The sequence below is a fragment of the Lates calcarifer genome, linkage group LG2 (assembly GCF_001640805.2).
Source record: "Lates calcarifer isolate ASB-BC8 linkage group LG2, TLL_Latcal_v3, whole genome shotgun sequence".
Taxonomy (NCBI): Eukaryota; Metazoa; Chordata; class Actinopteri; family Centropomidae; genus Lates; species Lates calcarifer.
The window spans coordinates 11,006,687-11,026,483 of NC_066834.1; the positions used below are offsets into that span (position 1 = coordinate 11,006,687).

General features: G+C 34.5%; 2 long non-coding RNA genes across 2 annotated transcripts in view; one reads left to right on the top strand and one right to left on the bottom strand.

The window, feature by feature from the left end:
- The window catches only part of LOC127143220 (uncharacterized), a 37,971-nt gene extending 25,952 nt beyond the window's left edge, over nt 1–12,019 (top strand). Inside the window, exons 4-5 of the long non-coding RNA XR_007814483.1 lie at nt 3,831–3,892; nt 11,520–12,019. This is a non-coding gene — a long non-coding RNA (uncharacterized LOC127143220). The remainder of the gene's footprint in view (nt 1–3,830; nt 3,893–11,519) is intronic.
- LOC127143221 (uncharacterized) lies at nt 11,289–15,034 on the bottom strand. The gene is made up of 4 exons (XR_007814484.1): nt 14,959–15,034; nt 13,483–13,753; nt 12,613–12,672; nt 11,289–11,547 (listed from the first exon to the last, which is right to left on the bottom strand). It is a non-coding gene; the product is annotated as an uncharacterized LOC127143221 (long non-coding RNA).
- Between the last annotated feature and the right edge of the window lie 4,763 nt (nt 15,035–19,797).

Sequence of the window (19,797 nt, forward strand, 5' to 3'; positions counted from 1 at the left end):
ACACAGACCTAATTGGCACTGATTTCACAGCTAATTGCTATTACCAATTTAACTATAATTTCTCAGTTGTCAAAACACAACTTTGTGTTGTACCTAACAAAATTAGTAGCCTTCTCCCATTTGCCTGGCCGTGATGCATAATGATGGCTAATCCACACATTATTTAGCTTAATAGTCCACTTTCTGTTATGGTGACCGATGTCAAATGCAGCTCATTTAAAATCAGCTTGGTTGCATCCAGCATATTTAACATAACTTTGACTGTTTGCCCTTTTGAACTTAAATAACGATTGCTCATTCTTAGCTACAGCTGCTAACGTTAGCATTGCTGATCTGCTATCATTCCGGGGTCTCTGTGACCTCTGCTCTCTGACTCTTCACCTCCTGAGCAGGGGCACTCGCTCAAGGTGCCACTATGCGTCTGATGTCACTTAACTCGTTGTGGTTCTTGGTTGGATTTCTCCCATGGGTCCTGGGGTTCAGGTGGACCCGATAAGACCTCTTAAGGTTCACTTATTAACATGTTATACCAGCCAAGGTGTTAAGATGACTAGTTGTGGTTTTACAGGGAGTTACGTACTTTTATTAATGCTCTTTTTTTTTTTTTACAGTTTTAAGATGGCCTCTAAAGCATTTTGTCAGCAGTTTTAGAAAAGTACTACATATAGCACAGTGTGGTTATTATTACAATCAGCCATCGAGCAGGAAATATCTCGACATGACACCATGACATAGTTTGTCACCACATAGTTTGTCAGTTTAACCACCAGAGAAATTAAGGAACATAGCAAACAATAGTGATTCTAGGCAGACTCTCAGACATTCTCACTGTTAATTCACACACTGCTTTACATTTCTCTATGTATCTTTATTAGATCTCCCGCAGCTCTGTCTCATCTCTCTCCACCTTATTCATCCTTTCAGGGAGCTCTATGAAAAATTCATACTAGGGGATGGTGAACTGCCCACTCTTATTTAAAAGAAATCATTTTCACATCTATTGGTATATTCAGACTACCTCTTAAGAACTGAATCTGCACTTTACAGAGAGGAGAGGAAAGTTCTATAAGTGGTGGACTTAAAGGTTCAAGTAGGTAATTCATTTGCATGCTGGTGCAGGCTTCTGCAACAGCAGACTGGGGACATCAATGAATTAAACACCTTTAGCTATGCTAAATAGCCTTTTCTGTTAGCAGAAAACAATATTCCTGTTTCTGTTATTCTCTCCACATAGTTTCCAGATTTCACAGTTACTTGGACGTGAAATAAGTCATTTGTATATGTAATTATTATCACTGACTCTTCTTGTGTTAGATATGGTGAAAAAATAGTGAATGAATTTTATTCAGATCTAACCTAAAATCTGCTAAATCGACAAGCAGGAAGGATCCCCAGGTCATACAAATACATTATATATACATACACATATGCTTACACACAACCACAACCACACACACACACACACTGTGACGCTGGGTTAAATAAACACTTAGCTGCTCCATCTGACCACAGGTCAATAGTGGCGTTGTAGCTCGCCTTGTCACTGGTTCAGCTGCACTCTTTAATTATGCACCCATTGATTGGTCAGGATGTCGATAAAGCATTTAAGCAGCTTAATCCTTGCTGTATTAACATGAGCAACACGCGCATAGTTTATGTATTAATTCTCAGCCTGTGGTGGAGCACTTGTATTTTTGTTGCCTCTTGCATTTCAATCTGGCTGCCCTGGGTTTTCATGAATTGTCAATAGAAAGAGGAGGAGAGAGAGGAGGAGGAGGGGGCTGCTGAAGTTACTTTCTGTTTTGCTGAACTGATGCCAAACTGCTGTCTCTGTTCTAAACCAACAAATCTATCGAAGAGCAAGATATCTCTTAAAGTTAAATTAGAGCTGATTGAAAAAGCAATTTCCAATTGTGTGCTGTTAAGTCAGTCCATTCATGCATAGACGCTAGCTGTATCCACCCTCTCCTCCTCCCTCTTCTCCCTGTCTGCATCTATACAGTAGATGTGAGTTGTTGCTGAGGGAGTCACTCCATCACCTCTGTGGCAACCTGTATGGTTTCAGCCCATGAATGGTAAGCACCTTTGGGTGGAGCTGCCCCTGACTGAGAGGAATGGAGGCCAAGTCGGACAGGGAGCACAGGGCCTCGACTCACTATGACCGCGACAGACAGAGTGAAGAGAAAAAAAAAATTTGCTTTACAGCTAACTGACAGCAGGTTAATTGACTGAACTTTCCACTGTGATGTTCACTAGGACTGCCCCCCTCCCCAGATGCAACTAAATTCACCATTTAAGATAAAGATGTTCATACTGATTTGTGGTGCGCAGATGCTCATGGACTGATTACATAACACTATACTATACTAATACTATACTATACTAATATTAAAACTCACCCCCTCTTGCCCCTGCATAGAGGACAACATTCATTTACTTATACATTTATTTGTAATTTTGTGTTTCATTTCAGCAGTTAAGCAACTCATTGAGATTGTTTTGCATCTTTTAAGTTTTTGTCGTTTTTGTCTTTGTAGATTTGTGGCAGTAATCTGTCCATAGCTATCTATTGACCCACAGTTGTATATATTAGTGATGAGAAATTTGTTTGTGGCGTCTTAATACTTGATTGAGCTCAGTTATATGCTTAATTCAAGCTTGAAAACAAAATTTTAACTCTGTGTTCCTCCACAAGTTTGAGCCTAAACATTTAAGTTACTTTGTTGTGGGTTCTCAAGGATGTGATGCAGATGTGACAGTAAACAGCTGATTTTCTGAAACACTTCTCTAACGTTTGGAAAATGTTCTGGTCCAGCTATAATTATTAATATCTATTAAGGGTGTGATGATACACTCAGCTCACGAGACAATACACGATATTGAGTTCAAAAGAACGAGACTAAACAAGATTTTAACACTATTTTTAAAAAAAACTTCAAGATCTAGATCGAAAGATAGTCTTTTATTTGACTGAAAGTCACAAAATACAAAACAATGCAGGTGCATTTGGAATGTCTCTGTATGAGTTTCTGACTTCTAACTGAAGCTGTGTGTGACCTTCTAACTGAACTCCTTTCCACAAATAGAACATGAAAAATAAAAACAGTATAAATAACAAAAATAAATAGATCTACATTTGTCTTAGTCATTTATCTCAGTTCAGTAATCAATCAAGTACCACTCAATACTCTGCAAACCGAGACTGATCAAAGTTTTCTTCAGTCGGATACAGAGCTAAGAGATGGTTACAGTTACACGGCCCGGCCAAAGATATGATCTTGGAACTGAGAGTGATGTCACCTACGAGTTGACAGCCTTTTTGATTCTTTTATCAGGGTTGGTGGGTTGTCTCCGACTTTACTGGTTGGAAAACTGACTTCATTGGGCATTCCAGTTGACTAGTAACTCAGAAATTCCGACTTCTAAATACAACTGGAATGCACCATAATTTTGATGGTTATGCCAGTTGCATACTGTCTCACGAAAAACATCTTTTCACCAGATCAGAAAAATCATCATATTTAAATATCGCTTGAAAACTACATTTTGACTCTGTGCTCCTCTACAATGTATGAGCTGAGATTACAATTAGAAATCATTGCACCAAAATTTAAACATTTAAAGTCAAAATTATGCTTTCAGATTTTTTTTTTTTACATTGGTCTTCTCTTTTAGGTCAGTCAAGTTGTATTTGTAATTTTCAAGGCTTTAGTGTTTAGTTTTCACTGTCGTGTTCTCCTACACTGTGTGTGTTTTAGTGGTAAAAAGTTTCCATTACTATTTTGTATTAGATTAATTAGTGTTTCAAGTGTTGTCCTTGTGTTTTCCAGGTGTACTTGTTCAGCTGCTGCAGCCTGGACAGAGACACCAACATCACCTTGCAGACCAACAGGTATGTGTCTGAAAAATTTACCTAGCCTGAATTATTAATGTCAGCAGTTGCTTTTGTTTTTTTCCTTTAGTGTCACTGGGTCAATCCCAGCTCAGACCTTGGTATTTAATGAGTTTAGTACTAAATACAAGAATTGATTAATCGTGTATATTAAATCAGAAAAAAGTACTAACTAGAATTGCTCAGAGTTTTAAGGTGAGATTTTTAGATGTCTTGTTTTGCTTAATCAACAGGATTTACTTTTTATCCAATGACAGAGAAAAATATTCTTAAATACTCACCTCTCAAGCCTCTGCCATGAAGCAAATATTTGGCATTCTTAGTTAAAAAAAAATATGTTTGAGAATAGTTGCCAATGTTTTGTCTGTGGACAAATTGACTGTAGATTGTAAATTGACTGTCCTCACCTTCTCACCAAACAATATCAGATACGTCAGAACAACTGCTAAATTTTCTGTCTTACATTGTTATTGTTAAGGATCAGTCAAAATGGGATTGAAAACTACACTTATTTACTTAAAATTATTCACAAAAGCTGCTGTTAAAACCTTTGTAAATTTGGTTGTTATTCATTAACTGAAAACAACACAAAACAAAGACATTTTAAATATGTTAATAAGGAGGAGGTTGAAATTTGAAATGCCATAGAATAGTAATGCATAGAAAAATGTCAAAAATAATGTATTTGTGGAACAAACAAATACTTACAACTTTTTACTGAAGAAATAGACAACACAAGTTAAAATCCTGCATTCAAAAATGATGTACTTAACTGATAGTGTTTATTATTGTTGTGCAATTCACAGTAACATAGATTGCTTCAGTGATTAGTTGATAGACACACAATTAACAATCATTTTACTTTCCTCCAAATACTAAGAAAAGTAACATGTAGTGGTTAAAGGAATTTAATATAACAGTGAAAATAACATAATAATATATAATAGTAATGTAAAAGCAATGCAGAAGTAATAGTAATCCAAAATAGAAGTAAAATATGTCACAATACAGTAAGGCATCAAAAATGTCATAGTATAGTATGAGGTCAAAAATATCAAAAAACTGCCACAGTATAGCAAAACATCAAACAGTGTTTAAAAAAAAAAGTGTCAAAAAATGTCATGGTAATGTAAGGCATCGATAGAAAGGGGTCAAAAACCATCAAACAATGTAAAAAAAAAAAAAAAAAAAAAAGAAAAGAAAAAGAAAAGCCATAGCATAGTCAAGTGTCGAAAGTCAATAGTAAGGTGTCAAAAACCGTCAAAAAATGCAAGGAAAAAAAGCCATAGTATAGTCAAGCATCAAAAAATGTCATAGTAATGTAAGGCATCGATAGAAAGGGGTCAAAAACCATCAAACAATGTAAAAAAAAAAAAAAAAAAAAAAAGAAAAAGAAAAGCCATAGCATAGTCAAGTGTCGAAAGTCAATAGTAAGGTGTCAAAAACCGTCAAAAAATGCAAGGAAAAAAAGCCATAGTATAGGCAAGCATCAAAAAATGTCATACTAATGTAAGGCATCAATAGAAAGGGGTCAAAAACCATCAAACAATGTAAAAAAAAAAAAAAAGAAGAAAAGCCATAGTATAGTCAAGCATCAAAAAATGTCATAGTAACGTAAGGCATCGATAGAAAGGGGTCAAAAACCATCAAACAATGTTAAAAAAAAAAAAAAAAGAAAAAGAAAAGCCATAGCATAGTCAAGTGTCGAAAGTCAATAGTAAGGTGTCAAAAACCGTCAAAAAATGCAAGGAAAAAAAGCCATAGTATAGTCAAGCATCAAAAAATGTCATAGTAACGTAAGGCATCGATAGAAAGGGGTCAAAAACCATCAAACAATGTAAAAAAAAAAAAAAAAAAAAAAAAAAGAAAAAGAAAAGCCATAGCATAGTCAAGTGTCGAAAGTCAATAGTAAGGTGTCAAAAACCGTCAAAAAATGCAAGGAAAAAAAGCCATAGTATAGTCAAGCATCAAAAAATGTCATAGTAATGTAAGGCATCGATAGAAAGGGGTCAAGAACCATCAAACAATGTAAAAAAAAAAAAAAGAAGAAAAGCCATAGTATAGTCAAGCATCAAAAAATGTTACAGTAATGTAAGGCATCGATAGAAAGGGGTCAAAAACCATCAAACAATGTAAAAAAAAAAAAAAAAAAAAGAAAAGAAAAAGAAAAGCCATAGCATAGTCAAGTGTCGAAAGTCAATAGTAAGGTGTCAAAAACCGTCAAAAAATGCAAGGGAAAAAAGCCATAGTATAGTCAAGCATCAAAAAATGTCATAGTAACGTAAGGCATCGATAGAAAGGGGTCAAAAACCATCAAACAATGTAAAAAAAAAAAAAAGAAAGAAAAAGAAAAGCCATAGCATAGTCAAGTGTCGAAAGTCAATAGTAAGGTGTCAAAAACCGTCAAAAAATGCAAGGAAAAAAAGCCATAGTATAGTCAAGCATCAAAAAATGTCATAGTAATGTAAGGCATCGATAGAAAGGGGTCAAAAACCATCAAACAATGTAAAAAAAAAAGAAAAGAAGAAAAGCCATAGTATAGTCAAGCATCAAAAAATGTCATAGTAATGTAAGGCATCGATAGAAAGGGGTCAAAAACCATCAAACAATGTAAAAAAAAAAAAGAAGAAGAAAAGCCATAGTATAGTCAAGCATCAAAAAATGTCATAGTAATGTAAGGCATCGATAGAAAGGGGTCAAAAACCATCAAACAATGTAAAAAAAAAAAAAAAAAAGAAAAGAAAAAGAAAAGCCATAGCATAGTCAAGTGTCGAAAGTCAATAGTAAGGTGTCAAAAACCGTCAAAAAATGCAAGGAAAAAAAGCCATAGTATAGTCAAGCATCAAAAAATGTCATAGTAACGTAAGGCATCGATAGAAAGGGGTCAAAAACCATCAAACAATGTAAAAAAAAAAAAAAAGAAAGAAAAAGAAAAGCCATAGCATAGTCAAGTGTCGAAAGTCAATAGTAAGGTGTCAAAAACCGTCAAAAAATGCAAGGAAAAAAAGCCATAGTATAGTCAAGCATCAAAAAATGTCATAGTAATGTAAGGCATCGATAGAAAGGGGTCAAAAACCATCAAACAATGTAAAAAAAAAAAAAAAAAAAGAAAAGAAAAAGAAAAGCCATAGCATAGTCAAGTGTCGAAAGTCAATAGTAAGGTGTCAAAAACCGTCAAAAAATGCAAGGAAAAAAAGCCATAGTATAGTCAAGCATCAAAAAATGTCATAGTAATGTAAGGCATCGATAGAAAGGGGTCAAAAACCATCAAACAATGTAAAAAAAAAAAAAAGAAAAAAAGAAAAGCCATAGCATAGTCAAGTGTCGAAAGTCAATAGTAAGGTGTCAAAAACCGTCAAAAAATGCAAGGAAAAAAAGCCATAGTATAGTCAAGCATCAAAAAATGTCATAGTAATGTAAGGCATCGATAGAAAGGGGTCAAAAACCATCAAACAATGTAAAAAAAAAAAAAAGAAAAAAAGAAAAGCCATAGCATAGTCAAGCATCAAAAAATGTCATAGTAATGTAAGGCATCGATAGAAAGGGGTCAAAAACCATCAAACAATGTAAAAAAAAAAAAGAAGAAGAAAAGCCATAGTATAGTCAAGCATCAAAAAATGTCATAGTAATGTAAGGCATCGATAGAAAGGGGTCAAAAACCATCAAACAATGTAAAAAAAAAAAAAAAAAAGAAAAGAAAAAGAAAAGCCATAGCATAGTCAAGTGTCGAAAGTCAATAGTAAGGTGTCAAAAACCGTCAAAAAATGCAAGGAAAAAAAGCCATAGTATAGTCAAGCATCAAAAAATGTCATAGTAACGTAAGGCATCGATAGAAAGGGGTCAAAAACCATCAAACAATGTAAAAAAAAAAAAAAGAAAAAAAGAAAAGCCATAGCATAGTCAAGTGTCGAAAGTCAATAGTAAGGTGTCAAAAACCGTCAAAAAATGCAAGGAAAAAAAGCCATAGTATAGTCAAGCATCAAAAAATGTCATAGTAATGTAAGGCATCGATAGAAAGGGGTCAAAAACCATCAAACAATGTAAAAAAAAAAAAAAGAAGAAAAGCCATAGTATAGTCAAGCATCAAAAAATGTCATAGTAATGTAAGGCATCGATAGAAAGGGGTCAAAAACCATCAAACAATGTAAAAAAAAAAAAGAAGAAGAAAAGCCATAGTATAGTCAAGCATCAAAAAATGTCATAGTAATGTAAGGCATCGATAGAAAGGGGTCAAAAACCATCAAACAATGTAAAAAAAAAAAAAAAAAAAGAAAAGAAAAAGAAAAGCCATAGCATAGTCAAGTGTCGAAAGTCAATAGTAAGGTGTCAAAAACCATCAAAAAATGCAAGGAAAAAAAGCCATAGTATAGTCAAGCATCAAAAAATGTCATAGTAACGTAAGGCATCGATAGAAAGGGGTCAAAAACCATCAAACAATGTAAAAAAAAAAAAAAAAGAAAGAAAAAGAAAAGCCATAGCATAGTCAAGTGTCGAAAGTCAATAGTAAGGTGTCAAAAACCGTCAAAAAATGCAAGGAAAAAAAGCCATAGTATAGTCAAGCATCAAAAAATGTCATAGTAATGTAAGGCATCGATAGAAAGGGGTCAAAAACCATCAAACAATGTAAAAAAAAAGAAAAGAAAAAGAAAAGCCATAGCATAGTCAAGTGTCGAAAGTCAATAGTAAGGTGTCAAAAACCGTCAAAAAATGCAAGGAAAAAAAGCCATAGTATAGTCAAGCATCAAAAAATGTCATAGTAACGTAAGGCATCGATAGAAAGGGGTCAAAAACCATCAAACAATGTAAAAAAAAAAAAAGAAGAAAAGTCATAGTATAGTCAAGCATCAAAAAATGTCATAGTAATGTAAGGCATCGATAGAAAGGGGTCAAAAACCATCAAACAATGTAAAAAAAAAAAAAAAAAAAGAAAAGAAAAAGAAAAGCCATAGCATAGTCAAGTGTCGAAAGTCAATAGTAAGGTGTCAAAAACCGTCAAAAAATGCAAGGAAAAAAAGCCATAGTATAGTCAAGCATCAAAAAATGTCATAGTAATGTAAGGCATCGATAGAAAGGGGTCAAAAACCATCAAACAATGTAAAAAAAAAAAAAAAGAAGAAAAGCCATAGTATAGTCAAGCATCAAAAAATGTCATAGTAATGTAAGGCATCGATAGAAAGGGGTCAAAAACCATCAAACAATGTAAAAAAAAAAAAAAAAAGAAAAGAAAAAGAAAAGCCATAGCATAGTCAAGTGTCGAAAGTCAATAGTAAGGTGTCAAAAACCGTCAAAAAATGCAAGGAAAAAAAGCCATAGTATAGTCAAGCATCAAAAAATGTCATAGTAACGTAAGGCATCGATAGAAAGGGGTCAAAAACCATCAAACAATGTAAAAAAAAAAAAAAAGAAAGAAAAGAAAAGCCATAGCATAGTCAAGTGTCGAAAGTCAATAGTAAGGTGTCAAAAACCGTCAAAAAATGCAAGGAAAAAAAGCCATAGTATAGTCAAGCATCAAAAAATGTCATAGTAATGTAAGGCATCGATAGAAAGGGGTCAAAAACCATCAAACAATGTAAAAAAAAAAGAAAAGAAAAAGAAAAGCCATAGCATAGTCAAGTGTCGAAAGTCAATAGTAAGGTGTCAAAAACCGTCAAAAAATGCAAGGAAAAAAAGCCATAGTATAGTCAAGCATCAAAAAATGTCATAGTAACGTAAGGCATCGATAGAAAGGGGTCAAAAACCATCAAACAATGTAAAAAAAAAAAAAAGAAGAAAAGCCATAGTATAGTCAAGCATCAAAAAATGTCATAGTAATGTAAGGCATCGATAGAAAGGGGTCAAAAAACATCAAACAATGTAAAAAAAAAAAAAAGAAAAAAAAGAAAAGAAAAGCCATAGCATAGTCAAGTGTCGAAAGTCAATAGTAAGGTGTCAAAAACCGTCAAAAAATGCAAGGAAAAAAAGCCATAGTATAGTCAAGCATCAAAAAATGTCATAGTAACGTAAGGCATCGATAGAAAGGGGTCAAAAACCATCAAACAATGTAAAAAAAAAAAAAAAAAAAAAAAAAGAAAAAGAAAAGCCATAGCATAGTCAAGTGTCGAAAGTCAATAGTAAGGTGTCAAAAACCGTCAAAAAATGCAAGGAAAAAAAGCCATAGTATAGTCAAGCATCAAAAAATGTCATAGTAATGTAAGGCATCGATAGAAAGGGGTCAAAAACCATCAAACAATGTAAAAAAAAAAAAAAAGAAGAAAAGCCATAGTATAGTCAAGCATCAAAAAATGTTACAGTAATGTAAGGCATCGATAGAAAGGGGTCAAAAACCATCAAACAATGTAAAAAAAAAAAAAAAAAAAGAAAAGAAAAAGAAAAGCCATAGCATAGTCAAGTGTCGAAAGTCAATAGTAAGGTGTCAAAAACCGTCAAAAAATGCAAGGAAAAAAAGCCATAGTATAGTCAAGCATCAAAAAATGTCATAGTAACGTAAGGCATCGATAGAAAGGGGTCAAAAACCATCAAACAATGTAAAAAAAAAAAAAAGAAAGAAAAAGAAAAGCCATAGCATAGTCAAGTGTCGAAAGTCAATAGTAAGGTGTCAAAAACCGTCAAAAAATGCAAGGAAAAAAAGCCATAGTATAGTCAAGCATCAAAAAATGTCATAGTAATGTAAGGCATCGATAGAAAGGGGTCAAAAACCATCAAACAATGTAAAAAAAAAAAAAAGAAGAAAAGCCATAGTATAGTCAAGCATCAAAAAATGTCATAGTAATGTAAGGCATCGATAGAAAGGGGTCAAAAACCATCAAACAATGTAAAAAAAAAAAAAAGAAGAAAAGCCATAGTATAGTCAAGCATCAAAAAATGTCATAGTAATGTAAGGCATCGATAGAAAGGGGTCAAAAACCATCAAACAATGTAAAAAAGAAAAGAAAAAGAAAAGCCATAGCATAGTCAAGTGTCGAAAGTCAATAGTAAGGTGTCAAAAACCGTCAAAAAATGCAAGGAAAAAAAGCCATAGTATAGTCAAGCATCAAAAAATGTCATAGTAACGTAAGGCATCGATAGAAAGGGGTCAAAAACCATCAAACAATGTTAAAAAAAAAAAAAAAAGAAAAGCCATAGCATAGTCAAGTGTCGAAAGTCAATAGTAAGGTGTCAAAAACCGTCAAAAAATGCAAGGAAAAAAAGCCATAGTATAGTCAAGCATCAAAAAATGTCATAGTAACGTAAGGCATCGATAGAAAGGGGTCAAAAACCATCAAACAATGTTAAAAAAAAAAAAAAAAAAAAAAAAAAAGAAAAAGAAAAGCCATAGCATAGTCAAGTGTCGAAAGTCGATAGTAAGGTGTCAAAAACCATCAAAAAATGCAAGGAAAAAAAGCCATAGCATAGTTTGGTGTCAAAAACTGTCAAAAAATGCCATAGCATAGTAAGGAGTTTCAGAACAATTTCTAGTCATCACTGTGACTCTAATTAGAAAATACAGTAAAATATGTGATACTGACTGAATTGTAAAAAGTTTAGTTTTAGTCATTGTAATTAGGTATCAAAAATGAATAAGGACAGTAAGGAAAAGAAAAATAGATTGACCAGTGTCTGTGATTAACAGGTGTTCTTGTCTCTGCAGGAGGAGAAGAAGGCAGCAGCTGAAGACCCTGAAGTGGATGACAGAAAACAAGTGTTACTAAGCTGTTAATTAGATAAAAGACCACCACCATCTAACTGCTGTAAACAGTGTTGGTTTCCTGTTGTTTAAGTGAAAATACTTTGTGTTTCTCTACTATCTGTAATGTAGTCATGGACACATTTTCCAAGGACTAACATGTCTCACCTGTGAGAACATTCAACTGCTTATGATTCAACTATTTAATAAATAATTGTATCACAGGCAGTTACATGATCACAAAGATGCTTAGTAGACATGTTCATCTTTGGAAAATGTGCTCATAGCTACATTAACCCTAACACTAACAAGCTCTAACAAGTGTTTCCTTATGGTCAAATGTCTGTCATTATCTTTGCTGTGATTTGTTGTCTAGAATAAAATCATTAAAAGTGTATTTTGAAACTGATGCTACAGAAATCATTTTATTTCAAGAAATATGCTTTATACTTATCTTTTAAAATGGTTTACACTCATTGTTTAGACATTATTTTTAAGTGATTTTAATTAACTTTTAAATTTTTATACTTGCATTTTAGTTTATACTATTTCTTAAAGGTTTTTAATCATTTTTTCTTTATACTTGTTTTTTTTTTTTTAGACATACTGTTTAAGGTTTTGTACTTTTTATGGTTTTGGTACGTATTATATAGACATTTTTTAAAGTTCTAAATGTATTTTATCATTATTATATTAGTGCATAATTTTTAGACATTTTTAAAGGTTTTAAATATATATATTTTAAAGGTTGAAAATTTAAAGGTTTTACCCTTATTTTTTAGATCTATTCCTTTAAGGTTTTAAAATGTATTTTTAAATGATTTTATGCTTACTTTTTAAACCTATTTATTTAAGGTTTTAAATGTATTTTTATTGTTTTAAATGTATTTATTAAATATAAACACATATTTTTTAAACCTATTTATTAAAAGGGTTTCTTACTCTATTCTAAACTAAGGTTTTATATCTTTTGTAGCAAAAATATTAATTAATAGCAATTAAAACTGATCCATTTGATTGATTTTAAAGAGTCAGGCTGAACAGAATAAACACTGACCTTCTGGAAATGTCTTCACGTCTGTCTCTCCTCTGTGATTTAATGGTTGGAGTTTGAATCCTGTGTAGAAAAACACAACAAATACTTGTATAAAAATGTGATTTTTAACACATCAAAATAAGCACAGAAAGTTTCTGGGTACTGAAGTTCAAGAAGTTCCAAGTTCAAAACTGTCAAAAGGTAGAGAAGTAAAAGATACTGAACCTACAAAGAAACCAGAATGTGGACTAACTGGTTCTGGACTAATCAGCACTAGTCCAAGAGTAAAATTTTTCTTATACACAAAGACAGAGGAAGCTGACTCCACCAGCTCCTGATACTCACACAACAGCAGTGGATAGAAATGTTTTTTCTCCAAAGTCAGTTAAAATTTTTAACTAAATTTGGTTGATAGAAGCCAAAATGATAGTGTTTATAGTGTGACACTGAACTGAATAAGTTCATTTTTATGATTTACTGTACTAATGAGAAAGACAGAGCAGGAGAGACAGGAAGAAAGAGAGGGGAAAGAGAGAGATAAAGAAAGAGGGAGGGAGGGACGGAGAGAAAGGGAGAGGAAGTGTGTGTGGAGGGGGTGAGGGGGACAGAGATATAGAGAAAGCATGACATTAAGTGAGAGAGCAAAGAAGAGAGAGAGATGGGGAAGGAGGCAGACAGAATTGGAGAAAAAGAGTAAAGTGGGGTACACACCAAAAGATTATTGATTATTATTGGCTGGTTCTAACAATTATCTTGCCGGATTTTCCTGTTGTGTGAGGTATGTTTTTAGTGTTTTTAGTTTGAGTGATTTTACCCTCCCTGATCTGCTCAAAAGACGATCAGATTGATAAATATTAAACAATATTTAATATTTAATTGTTCAATACTTACATACAATTGTCACGTGGAACGGGGCATTGGCCAATCAGGAAGCCAGCTGACTGAAGACAGAGGCACAAGAGACAAGAGACATCGTCTTCCGCCATGTTTGTTTACTCTAAAGTTGCGTTTGACCATAGAAGATTTTGTGAGTCCAGACTGGTTGTTGGTGGTGAATCTGTTGGTGTGTGGTCTTCTCATCTCCTGGAGGCCTCAGTCCTGCTTTCAAAGAACTTCTTCATTGTACAAAGACTCTCTGTGATCATGGAGAAAGTGGTGACACCTGGAGGATATAAAAAGAAAAATACACAAAATGATCAATACATTATGACCTATTCCTCATCAACAGTTTAACGCCAAAACATACATAAATATTATAACATTATAATATTCAACATTACAACAGAACCAGAACATTTTCCAAACGTTTCAGGAGTGTCTCAGAAAATGGGCTGTTTACTGTCACATATAACACAGTGTAGAAGAATACAACACTGACAACACTAGAACCTTGACAATCACACTTTCAGCTTTGGGGTGAGTAAATTATGTTACTAGGATATGACCTTAATGATTTTTAAAATAGCATTTTGTAATATATTGATACAGTAATCTCAGTTCATACATTGTGACCTACTCTTGAGGCTTAAAATTTGTGGAGGAGCACAGAGTTACAATTTTCAAGCCTGTATTTAACTCAAAACTGACTTCACTAAAGTCTCTAGTCACCACAAACAAATTTCTAATGAATAACACAACAGGGGAACAATGGATGGAATGCTATGGACAGATTACTACCACAAAGCTACAAAAACACACAGACAACAAAGAAGCAAGAAACTGAGTGGCAAAATGATCACAATGAGATGCTTAACTTCCATACTGAGACACAAAATGGCCAAGAATAGACACAAAATTTCAGAGACACAATATGATGCAAAACAACCACAAAGAAGCTGACCATAAATAGAGATAAAACAGCCAACTAGAGACGCAAAACGATCAAATACCACCACAGACAGACACAAAATGATCACATCGACATGATAATCCGCCATAAACTGACTTAAAATGACCAAGCTGGGGCACAAAATTTCAAAGAAGTAGTAAAATGTCTGCAAAGTAATTGTAAAGAGATGCAAACGGAGTTATAAACAAACTGATTACTTAACAGCTACCACCCCCCGCAACTCATGTCAGGGACGGTTTGGTCACAGAAACACAAACACACTTTAACCCACGCAAATAAAAACGACAACAAAAAGAAGAAAAAAAGTCCCAAAGCCTAAATTTAAAGATAAGGCTAATGCTAACGCTCAATGCTTATGCTAACCCTCGCCACTAATGCTAATGCTAGCACCCAGGTGTAATTCAGCGTCCTCTCACTCGTGCTTGACAAAAAAGCAGCCCCAGAGTTTGTTTTAGCATCCAGACCTCTTCGGTAGGGGTAAGGTTTGGCTTTGAGTCAAGCCATTTATTAAGTTTTACCTTTAATTTTACACATCACACAGCGTCTGCTGTCCGCTAGCAAGGATCGTCGTTCCCCAGACACGTGACCGCGCAGAGTGCCCGCACACAGCCGTAACGTCACTCAGAGAAACATGACATGAGTCATGAGTTTTACAGAGATTAAAAGTCAATGGTTTAAAATATATATATATATATATATATATATATATATATATATATATATATATATAAACAAAGAATAATAATTGACTTTGTTTATAGCTGTAGGCGTTAACACCGTTTCTAATTCTTATGATACGTCTCTGCCGTCACTATGCAAATGAGCCAATGACGTAGCTTGACACTGGAGTCAGATTTCAGTGAGCAGGAGGCACAGTTAACAGTAAAGTTAAACGATAAGACCTGGGGGAAGCGGCGAAGCACTGTCAAATTCATCGTGGCGAGATAATTAACAATGACTAACAGCAAAAAATCAAAAGTAAATATAACATATATCTATGTTATGGTTTGCCTGCCTCAGTAACCCTAGGAGCTATTTCAGCAGAAGCTTGGTCTTCAGGTGGGACACCCAAGCTGGACAGGTCGTAGGGTACAGGCCTGACAAAGTGCAATCCACGTCTCCGGGTTGGGGTTGGATACATAGTTAATCACTCAATTCCATGGAGAAAACACTGTCATAGGCAAAAATGCCCTCCACAAAAAGTGCGTAAAATACTACCCCAGAAAATTGCTGCTGTGGCATGTGTACCAACAATGCTCCCTTCACATTTCTGACTGCCCCCTAATATATGTTTGTCTAGAACCAGCCTTGTGTACAAGTGTTTTTTCTCCAAGATTAATTCTAGATAATCAGTCGTTTATCTCACTGACAACAAACCTCTATTAGATATCAGACTCCTCCACCTTTAGAGGTTAATGAAACCTAACAAAAGACACATTTATACTGTATCTTGCATACGATTTATATATAGTATGAACATATTTTGGAGACATTTAGGAAATTAATTTGCTGGAGACCAGGGTTTGCATCTTGCATCCCATGCAAAACACTAAAAACTGAATAAAATAGATGCACATTTTAGCCTCACTTGTTCATGGTTCTAGAGATGGCAGTGTCAGTCTTTCTGTCCACAACTTTGGTCCACATTGAAATATCTCAACAAATATTCCTAAGATTTCGTAGTGACACTCATGATGCACAGAGGATGAAGCTGGCTGACTTTGGTGATTACTTTTTATCTGGCATCAACAGCAGATTGATTTTTTTGTTATTATTTAAGTGACACGTTCTTTAACTAGTGGTCAGACTGATATCCATGGTCCCCAGAAAATGAATCCTACTGACTTTTCATCAAGTGTTACAGAGAGGATGAAATTTGTGGTTTTGAGTGAAATGTCTCACCAACTATTTGCTGTTTTTGCTGCTGCAATCATGAGATCAAACATTTGTCAAATACTCATGACATGCTCATCAGCCTCAGCTGTACTTGTTTTTAGTGCTAATTAACTCTAACTTTAGTATCTTAGCATGCTTAATAAGGCTACACTGAGGAAGGTGATGTATATTTAAGTCTGTTGCACAGTATGCATAGGCAGCAAAGTACCTACTTAAAGAAAAGGAATTAATATTTAGTTTGGACATAAAGGCCAGTGGTGTGGCTCATATGACTTTGCAAAATAGAGTAGAACAAGTAGAGAAGGTCACCGGCCAGAAAATCAGTGATCTGACATAACATAAACATAAACATAAACATAAACATAAAGTATTGACCATGAACTATTGACCTATTGACTGAGTTGGCAAGTGTAGGTTTAACTACTTAAGAATTCAGCTTTTTGTAAGAGGAAGACAGAGCTTTTTTCTTTTTTAAAGTTACATAAGTAGGATGTGAGTGACTTGAAAAAACAAAGTGCTTACTACCTGATAAAAATAAACCTCTGGCTGAGTTATCGCTGTGGGAAAATCATAGTTGTATGAAGATAAGAGTAAGTTCCTAGAATTTTGCATTTCAGTAAATTCATGTATTTTGTTTAATTTCAAGCGCTCTGTGTATGTGTGTGTGTGTGTGTTACTGATTGTGGTGCTGCAGGAAAATCTAAAACATTAGGTTCCACATTTCACTTCTTTCCACACAATGTAGCCTCAAAAGCATTGCTGTACCTGCTCCTGTTAGCGGCACAGCAGCACTCCATTAAAGCATCAAAAGGATGTACTTATCTTTACTGCAATGCAGCCTTTCATACATTTCCTGAGGGAAATGGAAAACAGCAGTATTGATAAAAAAGAAGAAACATGAAAGACTTGTGATGGGATTGGCTTTTCATTTCTCAGGCTCCTTCCATCACACCACCACTTTGGGTGGTGTGCGAGCAGCTTTGGCATGTTTCATGATTGTGTCATATGCACTGGAAAGATAAATGATGTTAACCCTGTTGAATTACCTGGTTTTCTGCATTTATCTGTCATAAAATATTAATATAAGTCACAATAAGATAATAATGGACAAATAAATATACTCTTTCATGTCTTGAGCTGAATTGACAGAGAGCTCATGTGCTAATATTAGCTAGATATCTTAGCTAAACTACTAATTTTGGTTCAATGGTCCCTGTGCTTGCAAAATTGAATTGTGTCAGTTGATTCAGAAAGTATTTTTCAGAGAAAAACGACGATCCAGAGTGCTCAGAAGTTCACTCAAAGTATGGTGAAGGTGCTCATTGGTAGGGAACACAAAAGTTCAAAAAAGAAAAAATCCAAGGTACTCCTCTGGCAAAGAAGTTAAAAGGCTTTTCATAATGAAATTCATAAAATCGGGGCCACATACATGTTAAAAAGGTGAGTAACAACCCATGTGTAGTGGCACAGCCTTCTTCGTGGTGGCCTTTTATTTTTTCACATGTATGTGTCCATGTTTTTACGAATTTCATCATGAAATAGCCATTTGAAGAAAGGCATTTAAACTTTTTGCCAGAAGAGTGCCTTGGATTTTTTTTTTTCTTTTTTTGAAATTCAAAAAGTATTGTTAATATGACAATGTTATTGTTCTGCTGTAGCTGCCCTGTGCTCTAATGTTATTTTGCCCAGCACAGAATGTTCATAATAGTTTTAGCTGGAGGGAGCATCTAAAGCCTGCCCTGGTAGTACCACTTCTGATTTTCTTTCATGCCTTAGGACTATTCACTTTGAAATTGTAAGCATGTTTCCATGTCACATCTGTGGACATTAGTCTAGTATTACAGTGGCCTATGTGAAACACATGAGAATTCACAGTAATTCTCCTTAGTCCTTACATGATGCATCCCCAACTACAACAGGGGAAATTTCACATCATTACAGACATCACAATGAGCGCCTGATGGAGCCTAGATTATCCATGCTCTGTAGTAAACCTAACATGCCACACTGACTTTGTTCTATTTCCCAACATGAAGTGAACAAAGTGTTGTGTGAACTTTACCTGGTTATGGAGCCCATCATGGAGTTGAGTTCCCACTGATGCAGTCCTCTCTCCAGGTCCTAACCCTGAGCAGTCAGTCTGCATCATCCAACATCTGATGGCTCGCTTGCTTTGACTCTGGAAGGGTTGATGCTTTCTGCAAAAGTAAGTTATTTTTTCAGTTTTTTCTGTATTAAATCATTTTATAATTTACAGTATATAACAAATTCTCATCCATTCAAACCAGTCCACGATCAATATAATATCAAAAATATATTTCTTATGCTAAAAGATTGGGCTCATCTGTGAATGGGTGAAAGATTTCAGTTTCCCCAGCACTGCATCATTTGCAGTGTGGCAATGGCATTGTCAATCCTGAAATGGGTTTTTCTTTGTCAAGTTTAAGGTGAAACATCCGGAAGCTGTGTTTGGTATTGGATGATAAGCATTAAGGGTCACATCATTTGGGAGGGCACCCAGTCAGCTTTTCTGCCTGGGATTGCTGCTGTCTTTCCTACCTACTACACCTTCAATCCACAGTAACAAGTTGATGCTGCATGCACACTGGGATTCATGAAAAGGTTAGATGCTTAGGTCCTTCAGCTGGTGCTGTGTTCACAGCAGCTTTGAGTATTTTGAGGACTTTGTGTTTCTTGAGTTTCATTTCACAGATCACATACAATCACAAATGATCACAAACATCTTACTACAGGAGCATGTTCAGGAAGCTTTTCTGACAACAATAAAGGCGAAATATACTGTTACTTTCCCTGCTCCATGTTGTTGAGGAAATGATCATTGAATTTATATACTGTATAGATTTACAGGTGGCAATGTGTGACGTCACCTACAGTTAAGGTAGTAAAGGACAGGACTGTACAAGAAAATATATGCTACATAAAATATTTATATTATTATTATCTCAATAAGAAAACTTTTCTTCCACACCAACTCTGAACACGCGTTCTTGTTTTTTAGGTGATTCATCAAAATAAATAAAAAACTGGATGGGGTGAAGTTGGAAAGAAAAAGATTGCATCAATCAACCCTGGTGGTTCCAGTTAAGTCAGCCTGTTTATTTGTCCTAAAGGTTCTTCAAGTATATTTGAAGCTGTGTTATTTGTCTAAAATTTTGAAGTTTCAATTTCAAAGACTGTTGTTATTCAGTGTTTTAAATAATGGTGTTTTATAGCAGAGCTGTCAAAGAGTAATTTATAAGAAGGTTTAGCAAAGAAATATTTGTCTAGTCCTTTTTGTATGCAGTTAAATACCTTAGTAGCTTGTAATATATATGTACTGCAGTTCACAGTAAACAAATAACTTTTTGCTGTTTTTACAAAATCAATAGCAAACAGAATTTCAGCAACAGCAAGATACCATTAATTTTACAGTGACATGATGGCAATTCTACTGCCAGATG